General features: G+C 38.5%; 1 protein-coding gene across 1 annotated transcript in view; it reads left to right on the top strand.

Annotated features, from left to right (window-relative positions):
* The window catches only part of apba2b (amyloid beta (A4) precursor protein-binding, family A, member 2b), a 52,159-nt gene continuing 30,456 nt past the window's right edge, over nucleotides 1-21,703 (top strand). The window contains exon 1 of the mRNA XM_026319629.1: nucleotides 1-130. The gene's annotated coding sequence lies outside the window, so the exon portion shown is untranslated. The remainder of the gene's footprint in view (nucleotides 131-21,703) is intronic.

The raw sequence follows: 21,703 nt of genomic DNA, 5'->3' as shown, positions 1-21,703 counted from the left end.
GGCGCCGCAGTCAGCCGCACAGCTCCGCTCGCTGTCTGTGGGTGAAACACTGAGGGATGCGCGACCAGCCAGCTCCATCCCTCACGAATCTGAGAAAGAGGTGACTCGATCAGCAAAGGAAATTCTCCAGGTAGGACGGGTTTTTAAGTTAAAACGTTATGATGAGACAGCTGATCATCGATAAAGATCGATGAGCCCCCGCTCCGTGCAGCCAGGCTGTGTGTCCTGTGTTAGCGGTGGATGGATGCTGATTGCTCGGTGTCGGTGTGGACAACAGGGCGGTGAGCTCTGACCGAAAACGTTTTCTACATTGAAAGTCTGGCGTTTAATTTGGGTCGTATTATTTCCTGGGTAACACAGTGAAAGCACGAACTGCTTTTTGAAGACAGTTCACACCTTAATGATTCTCGGTGATTCATCTCTGCGCAGCTTAGTCTACGCCAAAAAATATCAATTGTAGTTATGTTGCCATAGGCCTTTAGTGTCTCATCAGATGGAGAAGGTCGTTAATGAGATGTCCTTAATGGTCCAATTGCATTTCTGCATCGTTTTTTATTAAACCTCACCTCAAGCATGTCCAGGCTACTTTGACTTCTCTTTCTGAAAAAGATTTATTCCACCCTGTTATTGTGCTTATTTTCTTTAAAATACACCCTGTGCATCCTGTTACCCCATGCTTGCTTGACATTCAGTTGAATTTCCCCAATCCACCTCGCCATTTGTAACACTGAAGTTGAAAACTGTTACACTAAGTCCACCATAATAGCCTCTGCCTAAATTATTTGTTTTAATGCAAGTTGTGTAAGACCCAAACATCGTGTAAGGTGTCTGACTCCTGTATTTGGTGGAGGGGTTGTGTATTCATTAGTGCCTGTGGTGTACCACTCTGTGTCAGTGCCTACCAGAGGGGAGAGCAGTCGCTGACATGCCTTATGTGGAGCTGGTCATTGTTCAGAAGGAGCTGGGACAGGCTCTAGGTCTGCTTTGCAACATACAGTGTTATGCCCTTAGCATCTGTCCTCATTCAGTTGTGCAGAATGCTTTTCAATAGCCATCGCCCACTTGTGTGATATACAACTCTTGTTTTGTTGTTTTCTCTCAGTGATAATACCCTTGGAGTTGATGTGACTGAATGTGTAACATATATTTCAATATATACTGTATATGTTAAGATTAATTGGGTTAATAACAGACGGTTAAACCTTATGGTTTTGATGATACAGTAAGATTTATGTCTAATAATTCAATTTGAGATTTGGCTATGTTAAAGCAGTTGAAGAACAGAAACAAAAGAACAATAAATTTGGTAACATTAAAATGACATTTAAAAGAACCATTTGGACGCACAGTAGGACACAAATCATTAATTATTGAACCTTTGTACACCTGATTGAAAACATGAGCAGTAAAAAAAAAAACATGTAGCAATAATAATAAACTAAACTAATAATAATGAAGATTCAGTCACTCACATCTTAGCCTTTACAAATGATCTAATAATGTTTATTTGTATAGTTACTAGAAAGATTTTTGTGTAAAGACAACTGCTAATAAAATGTGGCAGATTTTCTGATGCAAACAAAGAGGTTAACAGTGGGACAGAACAGAGATGGAAGAATGGGGTGGAGTGGAGAACAGAGTGAAAGAGAAAGGAGAACAATGGCCATGGTGTAGCTGAGGAAGAGAGAGATGACCAGGGCTGTAAAGTATAGGGCAGACAGAGGAGTGTAATGGTGGTTATTAGAGAAAGTGAAGGTCCCCAGGATAGGAACCTATAAGGTTTTGGAAAATGTACACAGCATGTTGACTTGCTGCTATGTTGAAAGTGAAAATATTATGTTTTCATCATTATTTACTTTATTTTTCCACCTTCTTCTCTAGCTCTGCCCTCCCTTCCTCCAGACTGCTCTGTTCTGTCCTCTTGTGCATGCTTTTGACTTATCTGCATTGGGTTACAATCATTTTAGCCTGGGATAGTTTTTTTTTTCTTTTTTTTTTTTTAATGTAGCACCTGCACTGAAGGACAGACACCCCCCTGCAGCTTGCTGGGATCTTATTCATGCTGCAGCTGGAGGATACTAAATTGGACTCTGCAGGAGGAAAACAGAATAGGGCAAAGCTTCCAGCCCTGCTGCACAAATTATGAAAGATAATAATAACTACTTGGAAATCTGTGATTAAATCATTATGCTATCAAGACAATTGATCACACTTATTACCTTGTTCAGCCAGCGACATCCCTTTGGCAGAAATGAGTCAACCTTAGTGTTACGGATAGCAGCTCCAAAAGTGAACCAGTCATCTATTTTATAATATCTGTGTATCTTCCTAAAAGCTTTGTAAGCAATTAGTTTCACATTTCAAACATTACCATTCTCTGCTGTTCATAACATTGGCGTGGGCGGAGGTACAATCACAGAATAATACACCCTTTGGCAAAAGAAAATAAAATCTATAGTTAGACCTACATTGTGGGTGTTTATTTCCATATTGCAGAACTGTTACAAAGGCAAAAAGGCAACTGAAAGGTTGATTTATGACAGGGCTTTTGTAAGATAAGTAGTGCTGCAGTTTTGTTACAGTTACTGTAGAAAAGCTTTGTGTGAGCAATTACAGTGAGCACAATTTCTATCATTCACAGGATTTACCTTGTAGAGGATGAGCTGTGAACCACTGTTGTGTGTTAACAGTGGTGGTGTGGGGGGATTATCTTGCCTAAGAGGGGGTGGCAAAAAAAGTTTGGGAACCACTGTTGTAAACAGTGATGTAAAATAATAGCAAATTTTCACGTTTGTGATGCTGGAACCAGAACATTGGATTTTTTTCCCTTCATACATGATTAAAAGAACTATTTGATTAACAAAATTGTCATCCAGCTTTATCGACTGATTGTTTCAGCAGTACTTTTGGACTTTAGAGTCAATGTCTAGAAACAGAGTCAACTGGCTCAACCCTGCGTCTCTTAGAAATTATGTTTATACGTTACTAAATAGTTGTCCCAGTTATGCTGTGGTGCTGCTGTCGTGTGACATCTTTTTTAATGGGATTTTTTCTAAGAGATGGCAGGATTACATTGTGTGCAAATGTGACACCAGAGCCAGGTAGTCACATCCTGATTACCTTCTTTGCTTGGGTTTAGACAACAAAAGTGCTTTAAGTTAAGGGAATGTTCATTGTTTTGGTTAAATGCTAATATGTAATTTAAAGTCAGTGTGAAGTTTTTCAGTATTATACAAAATCATGAGCTATCCCTAACCTTTCTGTGAGGTATTATTGTATGGCTGCCATCATATTGTCCTATGACTTCTTTTATTATTCACCATCTGTGGAGGATTTATCTCCAGATGACACCATCACTACAGTCAGTCACGCTGATGCTCGGCTTTGAAAACCAACACAGAGCTCTACAATATTATAGAAATCAGATGCCTTATGAGTTTGTATGTATAATTTTTAGACTCATTTTAACTTAGTAGTGATTAGCCTGGCTCAGTTTAAGTTTTGCGCAGTTTATATACAAAGCCCTGAAATCAGTCTAATCGCCAAACACCCTGTCTTTGTTGAGTCAGGTCTGTATGCAAATACAGAAAGAAAAAAAAAGAAAAGATTTTGCTGCTTGGGCAGAGCTTTATGCTCTTAGAATGCTGTGTAGGCTTATTTCACATTCAGCCATGTGCAGCTTAAAAATGGTTAGAAAAATTAGGCAAAACTGTTAGCTGTAGGGTGTTCAAGAGTAAGACAGAATTTAGAGCTGACAGAAGCCATTTCGCCTCTGCATTTACCAATTCAAAATATGCTGAACCTTTTTATCCATACCAGCTGTGTTTCGTAAGGTCATGTAAAATAACATTTTAACATAATATGCTGTATCTGCATTGCTCTGTGGTACATCATCTTCCACTGTACAGCTCCACTTGCTGTTCCGTTTGCACAGTAAGGACTTTAATCCTTTTTTTTTTTTTTTAGCTTTCTGGTAGCTATTTTTTAACTTTGTCCTCAGTTTATAGAGTTATCGCAATTTGCTATTCATTACAAGGGAGATTGTTTTCTGGTTTACAAGTGGGCAGCATCAAATTTAGACAGAGCTGCAATGATAACTGACTCGTCATCACATATCTGATAATGTTGCAGCTCCCAGGAAATATTCAAATTGCATATTCAGTTTGACATTATATACAAAGTCGACATTTTGTATTCAAATTTGTATCCAGTGTTCATAACATACTGGATTGTTTCATCTTTTGGAACGCTAGAGTACTCATATGACATACATATTGCTTTTAAAAAGTGTATATTTAAGTCAAAGCGGATCAATGATAAAACATTTCATGCAATAACATACAAATGCCTGGCTGTATAACATTTGCAGTTACTTATTTCCAAAGACGGTGTCCTGTATTTGGGTTAGCCCTTGTTGTCCAGCTCCTGACACTGGTCTAGTATCACACACATGAATATGACAGCCAGATCAGTGTTACTTAAGTTGTTTTGACAGCACTGTCTCATTTGATTTTCCTGAAAGTGTGATCTGTGTGTCTGTTTCTGTCATGTTTCTTTAAAAACACTCACTAGACTTCTTTGTTTGGCAACCAAGCTATTGCTTATAGCTTTCATTTACTGAGTAATATTGATCTAATGTGGCTTGACCAGTCTTTGATGGGGCGACTGTTATTCTTGATAAAACATTGGCTTTTGGATGAAGGATGTGAATTGTTATTATCTTTAATAACAGGTAAGGAAAGCTAGCCAAAATTCAGGTCACATTCTGTGGATCACTCAGGCATGGTTAGTGGGACACTGTTTTGGCATTTCTTGCTTCATTGTTGGTGACAGTTCGTAAAATGTGAGCCAGTCTTCAAATTATTGTTGTTTTTTTTCTCTGAGGGGATAAGAACCTAGGGAGCAGTGATGCTTCAGATGGTGTAGAGATCACGTGAAATTTATTTTAACATAATTTCTGAAAGAGAAGAGAACGAAAAGCACCTCTGTGCCAGTGATAAAGCAGCAAGCTAACTCCTACAGCATCAGCCATGGCATGTTGTTTTTATTTTCCTATCGCCGTTGTTTCTCTGTCCTACTTCTCTGATCCTGCTGTAAAACCGATTTTGATCTGAGTAGTCAGTCTCCAGAATGCATGGAGAATTTGTCTTTATTTGTTGAACATTCTTCACACACATTTGTGACCCACACCTTCAGAAAATCAATAACAATGAGTAACTGAGGAATGGTGAGGTTTGTATAAGATATTGTTGATCAGCAAGATGTGTTGCTTACATTTTCCTGTGTTGAAAATTACACTGTGCTAATTTAAAAGTAAAGGGCAAGGCAGATAGTGTACCAAATCTCTTTTGACTGTACCCTTATTATACCAGCATGTTGTTATCTTCAATGTTGCTTTAAGTACAGTACCATTGCTTCCGCACATGCAATTACGCAATCAAAAATCTACTGGTCTTTGTAGGGGTTCCTTGGATGACTATGGTGACTGCAGCTGTAATACAAATAGGATGTAAATTTCACAAATGTGATATTTGTCTTTGTCAAAACCTTTTCTTATTTCTTTGCCTGTTTGATGAAGATGTATACTGTGTTTTTGATAATTTATCTTTGGGTTTAATGCTCAAAATCAATAACACGAGTGTATTTTAGCAAACTGAGGGCCTCATAACTGTACTGTGTAATGTAAGTCACAGCTTTGCAGCAACTACACAAGACAGCAATTAGCTCTTTCCCCAATTTTATAGCCAATCAAACCTGTACATTTTCTATATTTTAAGATTTGTCACTCATAGAGAAAAAATAGGTCTAAAATGTGTCTTAGAAATTCCGTAGGTTCAAAAAATTGCTTAATGTTACATATTTTTTCTGGGGTAAAGCTTCATATCCAGTTTCCGAACCAAACTCAAAGTATTAACCAATAAATGCAACTAGATTTGTTTTTTTTGTTTTTTTTAGATGGCAGTGTCAAAATATGGAATGGTACTTTGCAGTACTACATGTGCTCTTTCATTCTATATCCTTGTTAAACCAATGAATAATCAGTCTGTGGATTACATAGTTTAAACTGAAGATAATTTTTTTTCAAGTACAGTGGTATCCCCTGGAATCAGTGAAGGATGTGTGCACGTTATTTCACCTCATTTTATGTCATTAGAATGTTAATAATTCCGAATCAGTCTCACACTCATGGACTAAATCGGGTCACACTGGGAGCAAAGCTGAATGGCTAAGAAAAAAGAGAGAGCAAAAGGATGAAGGAAACTCTTCTCCCACAGTGTGTGGTAAAAGTGAAAGCCATTCATAGCTGCATTAATCATGGGTGGCACTAAAGAATCGTTCTGAGGTGGCACCCAGAGAAGGAGAGAGAGAGGGAGAGAGAGAAGAATTGAAATAGCCTTATTTGTTAACTGGATTTGTCTACATGAAACCACTCTGCTTTCCCTTCAAGGTTGTGTCCTCTGTGATCGCCTCCTGTGTATAATTGAAACATTTGATAAATGTGTCTATTATGACAATTTTGTATTACGGTAACTCTACTCTATATAATATTTTAAGGCCTTCTACTTTACTTTTACCTTACATCTAGAACCGCACTGTATCAAATCATAAAATGTATTTATCGAATCCAAATCCTTTCACATTCCTTATCAACTCTAATGTGTAGATGTCATAATTGTAAGCAAACGTTTTTGCAAAAAGGTAGGGGAACTTTGGTGGTTAGTGAAATGTTTTCTATATGATCAGCAATGTTTGTTATATGATCAGCATCAGATTTGGGATGGTTATTAAACATCCACTTACTAGAGTTTTTCTGGAGAGTGGCATTTATTTTTACATCTTAACATTAGTCAAATTACTTTCTCAGATTTCAGAAAGGTCTATCCATAGCTGCAGAAGACCTTATACAACTGTTATCACAAGCTAATTAACAACTTGTTCAAACTAATCTCCATATGCAAAATTGGTGGTGTTCTCATTAAAAAATAATGATGATGGTAAGATGGTAAGAAATAAATGATTCCATTCAGTATTATTTATTTGTATAGTTTAGTTTATCTTGGCTATATTATCAGACTGATGCAGGGTCCAAAACAGACCCCAGCCCAAATTCTGATCTGTGAAGTTTCTAATACAGGACAACATGCTGTAAGTGTAAATGTAAAAATAAGTATAACAAAATATAGGTGATGGATATAGCAGCCAGCCATGCAGGGCACCAAGTCAAATTGTAGAATGAACTGCTCATAGATACAGACATGCCAACCCTGCAAGTACAAAGACAGCATAAACAGTGTAAAGTTGTAGTAAAAAAGTGTGTGTGCATGTACATGTTTACATGCACTTACTAGGTAGCATATGATTGATGTTAACAGTTGTCAATTTGGATCAGTCTTTTTCTCAGAAATTGTAATTTTTACATCTTCAATTTTTTTTTAGATTTGTACAGAAAAACAGCAAGATGCAGGTGTTGAGTATCCAGAAGCTCCAATTTGAAACCTGGACTTTCAGAGGTAACCTTGGCATACAGTTAGCATTTTTGTTTTGCCTAAGTGTGTGTATGGGGGTTAGTGTGTATGTGTGAGCTTACCCATTTTACCTACGCTCCCGCTGTGCTGTGAGTCATAAGATGACTCTACGCCTCCAGTACGCTGTCATTTATGTCATTACTTCGGCTTAAGGTGCATTCACCAAGCCATCTCATTAGCTGCCGCATTTGTTTGAGGAGCAGTATGACATTAGCATTTAAATGTGCAGAGAGCATCACCTGCTGCTGTTCTTCACAGGCACATTCACTTTTGATATATTTCTTTTCTCAACAGTGAAAGATTGCTGCTAATGGAAGAAACAGTGTTGTCTATAAGACAGAGGTAAAGGTATTTCCATATAAAACGCTGCTGTTATTCAAGTGTGACAAATGTGAATCAGGCTGAGTCTTGAATTGCTTTGGCGTACCAGCCTTGGGACCATTATTTCTATAGCTTGACGTGTTTATTGATTGACAGCACAGATGATTGTTCATCATTTGAGTGATAAAGCTGATGGTGAGGGACCAGATGGTTGTTTTATCTACAATCTGAGACTTGCTTACAGAGGAACAGGCAAAGAGGGTATCACAGGTTCAAATAAAAATTACAAGAAAAAGGGAAGAGATGAGAGACAAAGAAGGGCAAAACAGAAAATAGCATTTTGTACTGCCTTGCCAAACAAAGTCACGCATTGATTTTCTGTTGGACCAATTACCAACTCATTAATCATCCAATCAAATGTTCTAAAGGTCCTTTTTTAGGGCTAAACTGGTTCTTGCAACATCAATAGGGGCAGATATACTGGCATACTGGTTACTAGATTGGCTGGAGCAGCATGGTAGTTTTTTTTTATTATTACAAAAAGTTCCAGTCAAGATTAGCTTCTGTTAGATTTAATCAGTCCAAACACCTGAAACACTGACAAATGTTTTTAATTTGGTGAAGAGCCTTAGGTAGTATATTAGCATAAAACTTCTGACTGCTGGGAGGGTGGCAAAATCATCGGAGGAGACAGCATGTCAAGTTGAGACTGATGTGCAAATGTCCTTATATGCTGTTATTCTGTTGTGTTTACTGGTGAAGGCTGAGGAAAAATGTGACACCTGGAAACACATCAAATGCTAGACCTGCCAGGTGCCTTTACATCTCTGGCCCAAACCTTTTTCTTTGTTCTGCACTGTTGTTATGTAGGCCATCCTTCTATTGCTATTACTCTCTCACCTCGTGGGTTAAAATAACGTAGCATAAAACATAACACCTTAGCACTGACAATAAGCAGCTATTGAGCAGCCTTCTATTTCTGTGCATATTCTGTTGTTTGTTGATCTGTGGATCAAACATGGGTGGAAGAATGCATCAGTATATTTTAAGACAACTTCAGGTGTGATATATTTTTAGGCAATATTAAAAAAAAAACTGTATAAGAGCCCTAAAATATCTGAGCGTTTAATTTTAAGTGCTATAATACTAACTGATGCAATGGACACAAAGTCAATTGTAAAAAAGTAATTTGCTAATGTTTTCCCTCTCTTACCTTTATTGTGGACAGGTCTTTGTCTAGTTGGCTGTGCTGATTGATGAGTGATAATGAGTGTATGTCAGTATACATGCATGTCATTCGATAAGTGCTCATGAGCCTCAAGTACTGTATGTTGCTAATGAGTTTCTGCCTGTCAGCATACAATGTGCTCTTTGGCTCTGTGCTGGGAAATATCTGGCATTTGCTCATTTGGTTGCTTGTTATTTTATTGTTAAGAATATATTTGGAATTATACGTTATACACAAATATCAGATTATAAAGCAAAATACAAACATCCAACTTAAAATAAGACCCCTGTCACTGATTTGTATGGCTGTTATCTATTGTCCTTTGTGCATGCTAGTGTGCTCAAAGGCCAGAAAGATGAGAGGTTTATATTGGAGAGCTGTGAGCATTCACAAATAGTTTTCAGGTTTTTGCGAGATAACAGCTAACCATGAATATCAGGTCAGTAAACAATGAGTATTACGGTGTCTTCCTTTAAATGCAGCATTGCAGACTTAAAAGGTACACATACTCTTAGAGGAAATACACCCACACAAGGTCAAAACAACACTGAATGATGCCCTCATCAGTGGGAAAGTGAAAATAAAAAAAGTAGTGATGTCTGATGCTAATCTTAAAGATATGCAGTGGGGTGTGAGAACCAGTTTGAGGTTGGTTTTTTTTTTTGTTTTTTTTAGGCTTGGGGTTGATTTATTTACCTTTTGATTATGAATGATTGTGCCTTTCGAATTGTTCTTCATACTATACCAAATTACCACTGGTTTTGTTTTTTGCATCACAGGGACACCTATTTAAAGCAATTTTTTTAAATGTTAAAGAGATAAGTCACATTAATTTTCTAATTTAGGATACATTTGAAATATTGAATCTGCACAAATTCTAATATCTTTGATATCTTCCATATTCAGACATTTCTGTAAAGCACTGGACATCTCTACACACATAAGCAGACAACACTAAACATGCTGAACTGCTGAAGAATTACATGAAAGAGTTTTACATACTTTATGAATTTGGTTCAGGAAACTGCTCAAAAGTCAAAAGAAAGGTTCCACATCTCAGCAATAAAAGCAGTCCTTTGGCTTGGTTGTAGATAGCTGCAACGGGAGCCATCTGTGCTGACCTTTACACCCGTAGGTGACTGGAGCCTAGGTCAGGAATACAAATGAGAGAATTAATAGAGGTGAGTTTGAACAGAAGAGATGAATTTGAAAATAATATGTGTTGGGTGTTCACAGTTTTATTTTAGAATTAATGTCATGATTTATCATAATCTTTGATAAAACCTGAAGAGGATCGCTGTAATAACATGCTTTGTTGATTGGGTGTGTTTTCACTAAACTGTTGACTGTTAAATAGATTTGAGACAATGGGACTGTTAGTGGCAAGCGGCGTGTTTATCTCTGCTCTGCATTTCAGCCCCCTCATTTTGTCCTCCATCTTCCGTTGCCTTAGGGCTCTAATTCAGAAAAGGAAGCTTATAGTTATTGTTCTGGGACAGGAAGTCATAACAGCATGGCAATAAGCAACCGTGTAAAATGTTGATAGGGTGTTAAATGCCATGGAAGAGCTTATGCAAGGTTTTTGAGTGAAGCGGGTGCTGTAAGCTTTTCACATCATGAAAGAGGAGAAAGTGAGAAAGGATGGAGATCAATGGTGATAGATTTCCTGCTGGAAATGTAGGTGTGTGTACAGGTGTGTTGTGTGTATATGTTTGTGTTTGCATATGTACATGGAGTAATGAGGGCCCCCTCACTATTCTCAATATGTATCATCAGTCTAACAAATGACAATTTATAGACTAAATGAATAATGAATAAATGAATGAGTGGTAATAACTTAGTTGAAACATTGAATATTTTTTGTAGCTGAGTGAAAGTGTCATTGCATCTTACAACTACAGCAAATAGGCAATTAATTAATTTATCTCCAGTTATTTTGATAATTCATTAATCATTCAGGTAATTTTTAAAAAAGAAATGCTACAGAAAAAAAACATGAAGATAAGATAAGAACCTTTATTTGTCCCACTGTGGGGAAATTCGTGTAGTCATAGCAGAAGTAAAGCACAAGATCAAAATTGAAAAGTTAAGAAGTTATTTAAAATAATTATTATTAAAATATATTAAAAATGGAAAAATTATCATTATTATTAAAAGTAATACATGGCTTCTCTGACCCCTCTCTTAAACCACCTATCTTCTCTGTCCAAAATATGTACATCACTGTCTTCAGAAGAGTGTCCTGTTTCCTTTAAATGGAGGTGCACAGCTGACTGTGGTCCTGAGGAGCTGCTCCTCCTGTGCTGGGCCATCCTCCTGTTAAGTGGTTGTTTAGTTTCTCCAATCAATGTAAGGGTCTAAGCATTCTTCCTTACACTGGATGGCATACACTACATTGCTCCTCGTTTGTTTTGGTGTCTGGTCCTTAGGGCGAACTAGTCTCTGTCTCAGTGTGCTGGTGGGTTTGAAGTGAACTGGTATCTGATGTTTCCCAAAAATCTGTTTAAGCCTCTCTGAAACACCTGCTACATAGGTAATGACCAGGTTTTTCCTCTGTTGATCTCGAGGCTCAGCTGTGTCTCTTGTTTTGCCTGATGTGGATGTTGCCTTGTTGAAAGCCAACTTAGGGTAGCCACAGGTTTTGATGGCTGTCTTCAAGTGTGTGTCCTCCTTTCTCTTGATCTCCATGGAGGTAGGGATGTTGTTTGCTCTATCGCATCCTCATTTGGATGCCTCCCCATTTGGATCCCACAGCTTATCCCACACAGTAGTGTCAAAGCAGTCCCTCAGAGCCTCTTCAGTCTCCTTAGACCATTTCCTTACCTTGTGTGTAACAACTGTATACAAGGGTTTGTAAATAGGCAGGAGATGACGCAGACTGGGGTCTGATCTTCCAAGCAATGACGTTGTAGTTAGCCATGTTTCCGTGTCAGCTTGTCCATCTTATTAGGGAGAGGTCTTACATTCCCCATACCGATTAAGGGAAGAACAGGTCTGTACCGACTCCGATGGGCACAACATCCCCGTCTTTTTCTCCTCAGCTCCTGGGTGACTTTGGGTCTCTCCTCGGACAGCACCGCTGTGTTACACCATGCAGGTGTAACAAACAGCTGATCCCTAGTCCAAACAGATCTGCGCGTGATCTTCCAACACGGTCATAAGCAGTTAAAAAAATATTTATTTATCTTGATTTAGGATAATAATAATAATATCACAGTTTGGTCCTGTCTGTATATTTTTTCTGTTTTGTTTCACTCTCATTTGGCTAGCTATCCAAGAAATTTCCATCCAACCACCAGATGTCGTAAACTCTTATCCTTTCTCTGCCCGTACACACCTGATTTTTATATTCCCCTTTGCCAGACCTGCCTGGCTTATGTACAAACCAGTTTATACTTAGCACAACAGCTTCATGCCAACTCTGTTTTAACAGTCATTTGCCAGATCATCAAGAGTTCATACTCTTTCTGTACTTGGATCATGCTTTCCTTTCTGTTTGGCCCTTCAAACTGTGTTTTGGGATACAGCTCCTGGTATTTATTACTTATTTACTCGGTTTTCCTGCCAGCATATTCCCAAATGCTGTGTGTTCCCTGACTTTGCCTGCTGTTGATCTTTGCCCGTTTTGTGCTTGCCTGTACACTCTTTAAGTCTATTTAATTTATTAAAGTTACACTTTCGCTGCATCTGCCAGCCTGCCTGTATATGCTTAGATCCTGATGTTTCCAGCATGAAATGTTATATGGAGAAACTGTGAAACACATGTTGTTTAGCCATATTTGCTTCACATTTCCTAAAACAATATGCTGCTGGGAATCAGACTATCCAATAGGTCTGAGGTTTCTAGATTGCAGTTTGGAATAATGAGTTTGTAAATGTTTATCTCCTTCAGGCTGTAAGTGTAATCTGCTGAGTATTTATTTATTTTTTTGGAACATTGTATAGCTGCAGTGTACTGCAGTGTGAGTTGGACCTGTGGGAGCATTACAACCCTGAGGGCTTTGTGCAAGTAGGAGGAGGTGGAGTGAAGTACAGTATTGGTTAGATGGGAGAGACACTGTCATTGTATCTTCAAACGCAGTCTCTCTGTTTTACCTTGTGGGGACAAACATCTGTTCACAAAATCACATTTCTGGGACACATCCACATCCAAAAAACAGGATCAACTACTTGTTAATGGAAGGCTTTTAGAGTTTTAGACTCGAGTAGATTACAGGGGTCAAGCATGTCATTGTATAGTTTTTGTAAGCCTTGAGGTGGTTATTGAAAGTCAGAAGAGCATCACAAGTACAGTACAATGGTGTGCTACTACTGAACATAAGAACATGAGGAAATCTGTCTTTTTGCATATTTAAGAACAAATTGCTAGAGAAGCAACACCTAAGTGGATGTGTTCACTCATTTATTCTGTGGTTAGTTAGTCATTTGATGAGGCAATGCTTATTTCTTCCATCTATTTGTTGTCTTGGCACATCCAGGATTGCAGTGGGTGGGACCCTGTCCCAGCTGACATTGGGTTAGAGGCAGGGTACACCCTGGATCAGTCGACAGTCTATCACAGGTTTGACACATAGAGACACTCACATTCATACATATGGGCAATTTAGAATCACCATTTAATCTGACCCCAATTTGCATGTCTCTGGACTGTGGGAGGAAACTGGAAGAAAACCCATGTTGATCTGGTAAGAACATGCAAACGCCACACAGAAAGTATCTAGTTTTGAATGGGATCGAACCTTCTTGCTGTGAGGCAACAGTGCTAAATGCTGCCTTAAATGCTGCCTTGCTTATTTCTTTTTCATGTATTTATCAAACTTGGAACTCCCTTGGCAGACTGAGCAAACAAATGTCCATCATTTGAAGTTCAAACAACCATTTTGATCATCTTCATTCCTTTTCTCCAACATTTGTCCAGCTAACCAAGAAATCTCTGTTGAGGACCCAAGCTGTTTTGAGTTCTTCTTTAAAGTCTGTTGTTTTTTTTCATCATCTTTTGCTTTGATCAGTAGTTTTTTCATCTTCATGTAGAAGTTTCTTGATATGATTTTGTAATCTGGTATTTGAGGCAGATTAGCTATTCTCTTATTAGTCACATAGCTGCCACTGTTGCTGCCTTCAGCACATCATACACCTGCCTGGTTTTTTTCCCTCTTCTGATCCTTTCACTTCGCTCAACAAAGCTGCCTCTGGCTGTTAAAAAGGAGCTATCAAACTGACACCAACAGTTTGTGCTATATGCTGCTGGTGTGTTTTCTGGTTGATCTGATCCAACTGCTGAGTGGGGACAGCAGCCATGATGCTGTCAAAGGGGACTCAGGCTATGAGGATGAGATGTGACATGTGGCCTTGGCTTAGTGGCAGATGGTAAAGCCTTGCTGCCAGAGTTTAGGAGAATATAGCTGAGCTAATGTTGCTTCCCTTGATTTGCCACAGCTCCTGGCCTGAAATCTTATTACAAGCCAGTTACTCTCATTTAGCAAGAAAGGAAGCACTGCGTTTTGTTTGAACTTGGATCTGATTACAAGCCCTTAAGTATATCTCACTTCAGCTGTGAAAGACGTTTGACCTCATTATGCTACAAGTAGAGAAAATGAAAAGTCAAATGTTTAGTTTTGTATGGTTTTTCAAATATGCCGGCACATACTGTGAAAGTGAGCCTTTAACACATTGAAATAAGTATTATATCCAAGCCAAAATATCTTTCAATTTCCTTTTTATTTCCCTAATATATTTAATGTATAATATTCTATATTTGTTTGTGAAATATTTGTCTCGAGAATGTCTGTGAATGCACAGCACCACTAGGATTTACCTTTTTTTCATTCCTACATTAGCATCATGCTATCATAAAAAACCTTTAGGAAGTTGAGTCCTTATTTCATAGTAAAATGTTTTGTTTTTCACAAGATGTTCTCTCACCATTATGACCCAAATATCCCAATCTGCCACCATCAGTAAATTAGCTTTAGTGTTACTAGGCAAGATGGTATACTGAGTAAGTCCTGAAACGTCCTCCGAAACCCTAGAAACACTGTAAACTTGTCAAATGTGCACAATGATGATAAAATGACTATTGTCAGATGTTGTGTGTTTCTGTTTACATCTACACTCAGACCTGTTGCTGGGTATGGGACAGTTAGACATAGCTACCATTGGGCTCTAGGGAGCTCTTTAACTTGCTCAGCTGTTCCTGGTAAAGCAAGGAGATGTGGAGGGGGAATAGGACTTAATGGTTGGGATAAAAAAAAATGTGGAAGTGACGAGTCGAGATTTTGTTGTGTAGAGGTTTACGTGGCAAAGTGATAACTTTTAAAGGTTCATGTTTGTATTTCAGTTTTCCTCAGAACATCCATCCGTGTGCTGGAGTATTGCAGAAACCATTTGTTAGAGAATGCTGAGCTTTTTGCACATTTATAGTGAACTTACACATAAAGTTACACACTTCACACCATGTTAGTATTTTTAAACAAGACAAATCCCATTAATTGATACATAAGCACATTGTGCCACATTGTTCACGTTACAAAGGAAAACAAACAGCAGACACGCAATTTACAACACCTATGCAATTCTGACATCACATTATTTTACCTCTGTAATATACTGGCTGTACTCTGAGTAAAATGCACTGACTTGGTCAACATCTCCATATTAGTAATGATAGCTGAAGTTATCTCATGTTAATGTGTTATGAATGTATTAATAGTTACAGTGAATTGTATTCAAATATTTCAGTCAAAAATAAGTTGTCCACAATTACCCATCTCTCAATAAGCACCGGTACAGAGATAAGATGAAATAGAGGTAGAGGGAGAGCATCATGGGAGAGTGTGATGGAAGACTTGCTGTATAAGGGTGGAGGAAAAGTGTGCAAAAACAACAGCTGAGCAAAGTGCTGTGAGCTACTCAACAGTGTTTCTTCTCATAATTTATTAATCCTATGCTAGAATATTCATCCACACTGGTACAGCACCATCATCCTAGAGAAAGAGTCAAATTAGTGGAGCTCCAAATCATGTTGACCCCCAGAAGTGTATCACTGTTTTTTTTCTTTTTTATTGGATTGATTTGAATACTATCCATTGTCAATATGGTTCTTTCTCCAATTTCCACTGTTCTGCTTATTCAATGGACCACATCCATTTTAGAAAGAGATTAGAGTCAGGGCTGGATTTCAGACTGTGAGCCACAGTGTGGTCTTAAATGAACGGTGGCTCCAAAACCAGACTAAGTGTGACAGCCTTACTCATACTTGAGTACGTCCGTAATCAGCCTCCAAACAAGTCCCCATCCATCTGCATGCCACTGATTTATGGCCAATCCAAAGCTGTTAGGATTCATACAGGGAACTGTAGAAGAAGACTAGTTTGGAGGACGGCTGCTGGAATTTGAGCCAGCCAGTGCAGTGATGCATGCTCAGTCTGCCAGCTGCTTTGATTCTCTTACTCTGATTAAATCCTTTGAAGGTGAAGGATAGTGACAAAGGAATATGGTGGTCCCTTAAATCATCAAGAACTATGGTGGTTCCATTAAGGTGTTCACTGGTTGTATGATACCATACTGTGAATGTACTTATAACTGACCTCTAACTTATAGTTTGACGTCATGCTATGAAATTGGTCACATATGTTGTTGTATAAGCTGGTAGCTCTGTGACAGTCTATACTTTCGCTTTTTTGCTCTACTTATAAAATACTTAAAAAGAAAGTCTACAGTCAGTGCAAATATACTATACACAAAATACTTTCTGTGTGTCAGTGCTTATAGCACGAAGAATCATTCTCCTTGGCATTTAATCATATTTGCAAAAACCAACAAAATGCAAAATGGACATGTGATAATTCAGTATTGATTTCCGAGACACCTCAACAAGTAATTTCGAGCTGAAGGACAGAATTTTATCTACAAAGATAACTATACCTCCCATAATGCTAGCACCTAAATGGGGGAAAGGTCTGCAGTTTAGATTTAGAGAAAAGCAAATAGAACAGATAAAGAGTGATGTAAGGGGATTCAAATGAGAGCTGTAATAATCCTGATTTCTGTCATCATGGGATCAGTGCTGCTGTTGGCTCTGTTGGATCAGCCAGCTCGGCCGAGCTCTGTCAGACCCTTTTCTGTCCTTGCAGTTTCATATGATTGCTGGCTCCATCCCCAGGGACACTGAAATTAGTAGTCAGCACGCCACAGTAAAATAACCAAGGCAATGTATCTAAAAGCTGTCATTTTTGACATTGATTTATTCCTCCTGAGACCTGACCTTTCATACAATAAATAAAAGCGTGACAGTTCTCTCAATGAGGCATTTGTATGTACTGATGGAACATGAACATCATCAGTGAACTCATAATGCCATGTTTACAAGTGGATACTTTTTAGTTAGAATCAAATGATGTCTACTGCAGACAGACAAGGCATTTTAGCTGTCACTTCAGGGCAATGTCATTAGACCCTCAGGCTTGATAGGTAAAAAAGACTTGCCTTGACCATGAAGGGAGACCTGCTCTGTATATAGATTTAAAAAGCTCATTGTAAGATTAAGGAAATGCAACCATTGGTATTTTGTGGTGATTTTACACGCACACACACACACACACACACACACACACACACACACACACACACAGAATCCCACTCACTGATAAATTGCCTGGCTACACCTTAGAACCTCTTCTTTCTAGTTTTAAGAGAGTCGGACTCATAATCACAATACATTCCTAAACCTAAATTCATCATATTTTATGTCAGCAAGCTGTGGTTTTAAGTTTTTGAAGGATATTAGTGAGTCTCTGTCCTTGTTAGTCATAAAATGACATAAAATCTTTAGTCTTCTTAATTGCTTATTTGCCCCTATTGTATTATGCAGCTTGTCTCGTAGGGGATTTACAACAAGATTAGGACAAAAGGGAGATGTATCTAGAGACAGCTGTGGCCAAGTTTACTCTTGGATGCCTGCATGCTTCTGCCTTAACCTTCATTATTTAAACCAGGGCAAACTGGAACAGCCGCAGTATGATGATGCCAAATGTGAACAGATATATAGTCTCCTACCTTCTCTAGGTATAACACTGAACCATAGCTAGCCTCATTGCCAGAGCGAGGCACTGACTGTGTTCTTGCTTGGCACAGTTTCCAGTGAGCAATGTGAGCGAGATTTCCCCAAAGAAATCTAGGTTTAGCAAACTGCAAGCCTAAAATAGCTTTGAATCATACATTATTACATAGTAGGCATGCCTCATCTGTCAGACTGCGCTTGCTGCTTGACTATTGTCTTTGTTTTCTCCAAGCAGCTACATCTAAAAAGATTCCCTGACTTCATTAGCATAGCTTTATAGTTTATATGAAAAAAATCACAGGCCTTTCTGTCTTTCAAAAGTAAATGCACTTACAAAGAAAAACTTTGTAGATTATGCAACACACATGAATTGATGTTGTCATGTTTTGAAATTTGAATACAGACAGCTTACAGAGCTGATTTTGGGTCCTGAGGACAAGCATTGTGTGTTTGTATGTGTGTGTGTGCGCGTGCGTGCCGAATAAAGGTGGGCAGATTTCAATCTTCCAGCATGACACTCTGTGTTTCCCCTGGGTTCAGTAAAGCATAAAGAATGCTGGGAGGTGTAACACCCCCTCCTGATCCTGCTACTGCTTCAGGAGGATTGATGTGACAATTTCACACTTACAAACACACACACACATGCACACACCACAGTCACTCAGATGCAACAAACTAGAGCCACTGTCTCTAAAAGAACGGATTGTCATATGGTCCAAGACATAACCACACTCATGAGCACATTTTTGCATATACAGATAAGCAAAATGTTGCTGCAGCATGGGACTGGAGTGATGAAAAACAAGGTATCTTTTTGTATCTTTTTCCCTGTCTTTTGTTCTTGTTCAGAGATTTGGTGCTGCTCTTCTGTGTGACCAAGCAGGTGCTGTCTGTGTGATTAATCCTCTGTCCAGTCACTTAGCTGGCTGTGATACTGAAACTGACATAAAGCTCAGCAATGTGCATGCTCTTATTGTCTGTTTCAGGACGCGCAGCTCTGTGCACGTTGGCCTGGCACATCCAATCCCTGCAAAGCAAAGACGAGCAAAGCATTCAGCATGTCGTTTTGTGTCAGACATTGACACATAGGAAACCAGAGCAATAAGCATGCTTTGTTTTCAATTTATAAGTAATTACAGTAAACACTTTGGTGTGTTGTTTTCAGACACAGGTGCATGTAGCCTAAGCAAGCACGCAGAGGCAGGTAAGGGCTGATTGAGCATACACCGCAATATGTGTGTTTGGGTGTGTGTATTCACTTGTGTGAGGTGAATGCTGATGAGTATTTTCTTCCTGTTTTCCCTGAGGGATTGTGTGATTGACTAAACTCAGAAGTTATTTCATGTGCCTCCCCCAAATTGCATTTGTGGGCCCGGCCATTACCATTTTGTCTGTCTTTCAACAAGATAAGGGGATATTTCCTAGCCCAATATTGCTAGCTCTGTTCTGTTCTCTATTCACTGAATATAATGACCATTACCACATGCAGTGATTATTATTAGCATTTTTCTCAGGATTCTATCAGTGTGCAGGATGGCTTTGTGAGAGTGCATGCTGTTTTTGCCGTGGTCTGATATCTGAACTTGAAAGTTGGAGAAGAGAGTTGATACTGGAGTGTATTGTCCAGTCTGAATGCAATTACGAGGCAGCTGTCAAATGTCCATTATTGCCAGGCATTAATAAGACATCACCTGGCTCACCAGTTTCAAGCAGCACTCATTGTGAGTGAAGAGAATGAAGGCTTCTGAGAAATAGCTGCTGTTGATTAAAAGTTGACAATGAAGGAGGACTAGAGGCCTGAGCTGTTTGTTGAGAGGGGTCAATAAGAAGTCGGATTTTGAAAGACCTCAAACTCAGGTATCATCCATTGTGTCGATGTTCTCCTTCATCTCTCCAGACCACAATTGACAATTTAGAGGGAATAATGGATCAGTGTGGAAGATCAGTATAGGTTATTAGTCTCCATTCTGGGCTTTGGCTGTTTGCAGATGTCCTTACATTCTAAAGAAACAATTGTCCATTCTCTGGCATTTCTTTATGTTATTCTGCTCATTCAAGGCTGGGAACAGTCATGGAACAACAAAATACCATTTTTAGTTAAGATAGAGACATGGATATGGATCCAGAAGTCCCAAAATTATGACACTGGTACAAATTCTGTTTTGGGGTATTTCATAGTCACATTAGCCCTGGGGGTTACACAATGTCAAGTTTATTTATCATATGATAGAACAGTAACCACTGTCTAGGTTTTGACAGAATTTGGGAGTTGTTGCGTCTGGTATTCTATATGTATATGTAAATGTCTGTGTTTGTTGTATATTTATATGGTTTTATTGTGATGGAATAAATATAAAAATAAAAGCCTTTATGGAACATAATATTCAAACAAAAATAAGCTGTTTTATAAGCTATATGTTCTCTCTCTCCATATTTTATGACCAGCGACAACTAAAAACCACAGTTTTTAATTAGGAGCATAATCTTAATCATCTCCCTCGTTTTTTTATTTGGCTGTTGGATTAGTACCCATTTATTTTGTTGTGAGATCTCAGCCTGGTTAGGTGAGAGCAGTGTGGGAGGATTTGTCATTACATCCAAAACAAAAATGTTTTTATGTCCATTAAACATGATGCGCGTGCTGCGGTGGCAGTGTTGAACATGAATGGATGTTAGTATGAAAGTTGCTTTGACTGGTTTATCTCACTAAGTTCAAAATATTACATGCCTAAAATAAAATATCTGTATTGCTCTCTCACTCATTCTGTCTCATAAGTAACCAAAAGCAGTTGACAGCTTCAATTAAACCCTGTGAAATCGCCCCAGTATCTGTCTCCCTATGGAACGATTTAGCTGTGTTTAGCTCTCTGCATGCTGGGCTTGTCACCAGGCAAACTTTACTGCGTGTTACTTCTTAAAATCTAGGCCAACCTAGCACCAGAGCTCAGAACCCACAAACTGAAATATGTGTACAGTACTAAATATTATAGTGGTGGTTAGTTTTTTTGTAGCTGATACATTGAATCAAGACACAGCACAATTTCTGTGGTGCTTGTTGCACAAAATTTAACCTGCACAATTGTGGCTGGTAAAATAAATTAATCTTTATTCTGATTGACATTAATATCATAAATGATCACATGTCAGCTGGTTGAAAAACATAAATAAGAGTCAAAGACTGAGGAGTAAAAGTGTGCAGTGCTGTGCAGTGGCTGAGCAGGTAAAGCTTCTGCCCTGTAGTTTTATCCTGGACACTATTTTACACCTCTTTGAATGTCTATGGAGGCTTGTTATGATCCAAACTTTCACAAGGTAAAAAAAAGTGGTCCTATGATACTGGACCAGAAGGTATAATGTCCACCTGGTGGATTAATTGTGCGTTCATTTATCGTGAGAGGGGAAATTTACCCAACACACCTGATACCAAAAGATTTGGTGTTTCAAATGTTTTTGAAACTGCTAAAATAGACTATATTAGTGCAGTAGCATTGTTCAGATAATGTGTTGATATGTGTGTTTGTTCTGTAGAAGGGTTTATTTAATGATCCTCTGAGTAACTCTTACTGGAAA

Source organism: Mastacembelus armatus, chromosome 3 (genome assembly GCF_900324485.2).
Source record: "Mastacembelus armatus chromosome 3, fMasArm1.2, whole genome shotgun sequence".
Taxonomy (NCBI): Eukaryota; Metazoa; Chordata; class Actinopteri; order Synbranchiformes; family Mastacembelidae; genus Mastacembelus; species Mastacembelus armatus.
Note: the sequence above shows the minus strand (reverse complement) of the source record. Positions and strands in the feature narration are given on the sequence as shown.